The 2,935-nt window shown below is 42.4% G+C and overlaps 1 non-coding gene across 1 annotated transcript; it reads right to left on the bottom strand.

The window, feature by feature from the left end:
- Positions 1–2,493: 2,493 nt before the first annotated feature.
- Positions 2,494–2,600, bottom strand: LOC123628932. Its single transcript, XR_006731812.1, has one exon. It is a non-coding gene; the product is annotated as a U6 spliceosomal RNA (small nuclear RNA).
- Between the last annotated feature and the right edge of the window lie 335 nt (positions 2,601–2,935).

Genomic DNA, 2,935 nt, shown 5'->3' with positions numbered 1-2,935 from the left:
GGCGCTGATGCCAGAAAAGGACATCCTCCTGGATCGCCGCAGAGTACTTCCAGCGCATGCGCTGCGCAAGCCTCTCGCCCCTCCCGCCCCTCAGAGCCTAACCCTTAACAGTCGACCGACCTCCGTTCACCCCTTCATCTGCGCAGGTCCTTAGCGCGCCCTGCTTCTTCCACCTTACCCCTCGCCTTGGTCACACCGGCCTCCACCATCATCCCTCCCTCAGCCCAGACTTTCGTCAGTCCCTCTCCGGTTCTTAGCCCACCATTCTGTTGCCAAGACTCCCTGTTGGCTATCTTTATTCCCCGTTATACTTAGTGGCCTACCCTCTGATTCCTTTTTTGTTGTTGTTTTTTTTTTTTTGAGACAGAGTCTCACTCTGTTGCCCAGGCTAGGGTGCCGTGGCATCAGCGTAGCTCACAGCAACCTCAAACTCCTGGGCTCAAGCGATCCTTCTGCCTCAGCCTCCCAAGTAGCTGGGACTACAGACATGCACCACCATGCCCGGCTAATTTTTTCTGTATATATTTTTAGTTGTCCATATAATTTCCTTCTATTTTTAGTAGAGACGGGTCTCGCTGTTGCTCAGGCTGGTCTCGAACTTCTGAGCTCAAAGGATCCACCCGCCTCGGCCTCCCAGAGTGCTAGGATTACAGGCGTGACCAACCCTCTGATTCTTGACCTTCTCTGCCTCTCTGCAGCCCTCCTGGGCTTCTTACTCTTTTCCTTCTGTGCCTGGTGTTGCAAATTGTAAAAAATACAGCAAAAAAAAAAAAGTTATTAAAAGAAAAAGTATTATATCCACACAATCCTCTCTAAAGTGACTCTCAGGCTGGGCCAACCAGCCACTGTTGGGCAAACAGACGCCTTATTGATGATATCCCTCAGATAAAACCCAGAGGGAAGGAACCAGAAGACCCCTTGCACAGAGCAAAAATGGCAAGGGTGTTGAGTCGGTTTGAGGGGAAAAGGCAGTATGACCTCAATATGGAAGACTCTTATCTTTCTCTTCAGAACCCTAGTATTCTCTGGACATTAAAAATACTGTTCAATGTCCTTCACTGCTAACTACAAGGCTTGTTCCTGTCTTCTGTAAGAACACAAATATTAATTTTGAGAGAAGTGGCATCATTTTTTTCAAGAGGCTCTGAAATACATTCATCTTTGGATGTAACAGGGAGGAAACACAAAATAATATTTTGTGTTCTCTTTGTTATATTTCACTTTGGTGTCTGGTTCTTCTTGCCTTGTCTTCTTAGAAAGCCAGTTTGGAAATGTCAAAAACTGAGACCCACAGATTCATAAATTCTGAGACCCATAAATTTGTATATCATCGTCCTCTAACTTGTTAGGAATGTTATATCAGCATTATTCAGAAATGGCCGGGCGAGGTGGCTCACGCCTGTAATCCTAGCACTCTGGGAGACTGAGGTGGGAGGATCGTTTGAGCTCAGGAGTTTGAGACCAGCCTTAGCAAGAGCAAGATCCCTGTCTCTACTAAAAAAATAGAAAGAAATTAGCTGGCCAACTTAAAATATATAGAAAAAAACATTAGCCGGGCATGGTGGCGGATGCCTGTAGTCCCAGCTACTTGGGAGGCTGAGTCAGGAGGATCGCCTGAGCCCAGGAGTTTGAGGTTGCTGTGAGCTAGGCTGAGGCCACAGCACTCTAGCCTGGGCAACAGAGTGAGACTCTGTCTCAAAAAAAAAAAAAAATTATTCAGAGAAATAATGGAAGTCTGTATTTTAACAGAATGTTCAATAAAAGGTTAAAGGAGGTAAATAGACATGCATGAAGTTTTAGTGGTACAAAGAACCTCTCTGCTAAATTAAAATTACTATTTATTATTACACAAAAATTAACATATAAGAAAAGGAAATTTTACCCAAAATTCTACACTATTATAACAAATGCTTTTATCTGTTCTCTTTTTTGTTATAACAGTTTTACTGAGATTTAATTTACATATCGTACAATTCACCAACTTAAAGTGTACAATGTAATGGATTTTAGTATATTCAGAGTTGTGCAACCATTACCACAATCAATTTTAGAATATTTTCATCACCCTAAAAAGAAACTTTATGCCCATTAGCATTGTCTTAGTCCATTTTGTGCTGCTATAACAAAATACCACAGACTGGGTGATTTATAAAGAACAGAAATTTATTTCCTCACAGTTTTGAAGAATGGACACCTGGTTCTGAAATAATGGCATTAACCCATTCATGAGGGTGGTACCCTCACGACCCAAACAATTTCCAATAAGCCCCACCTCCCAACACCACCACACGGGGGATTAAGTTTTCAACCTATGAACTTTGGGAAACACATTCAAACCTCAGCAAGCATCTTTGTGTTCTCTTTTGCTTTTTGTTTAAATATGTAATGTTTTAACACCAAGATTTTAGAGATATAATATTGCAGTGTTTTCAATACTTTTCCATGTTCCTAATTATTTATCATCTTATCATCTTTATCATTTTTTATTTTTATAAAATTATGGAATGCTTCACAAATTTGCATGTCATCCTTGCGCAGGGGCCATGCTAATCTTCTCTGTATCATTCCAATTTTAGCATATGTGCTGCCGAAGCGAGCACGATCTTTATCATTTTTAAAAATGGACATTTCCGGGGGGGAATGGGCAATATACATAACCTGAACTTTTGTACCCCCATAATAAGCTGAGATAAAAAAAATAGTAATGCGATGGTAGGCCGGGCGAGGTGGCTCATGCCTGTAATCCTAGCACTCTGGGAGGCTGAGGGGGGTGGATCATTTGAGCTCAGGAGTTCGAGACCAGCCTGAGCAAGAGCGAGACCCCGTCTCTACTAAAAATAGAAAGAAATTATCTGGACAACTAAAAATATATAGAAAAAATTAGCCGGGCATGCTGGCGCATGCCTGTAGTCCCAGCTACTCGGGAGGCTGAGGC

Source organism: Lemur catta, chromosome X (assembly GCF_020740605.2).
Source record: "Lemur catta isolate mLemCat1 chromosome X, mLemCat1.pri, whole genome shotgun sequence".
Classification (NCBI taxonomy): Eukaryota; Metazoa; Chordata; class Mammalia; order Primates; family Lemuridae; genus Lemur; species Lemur catta.
This window is presented reverse-complemented; position numbering and strand designations above follow the sequence as displayed.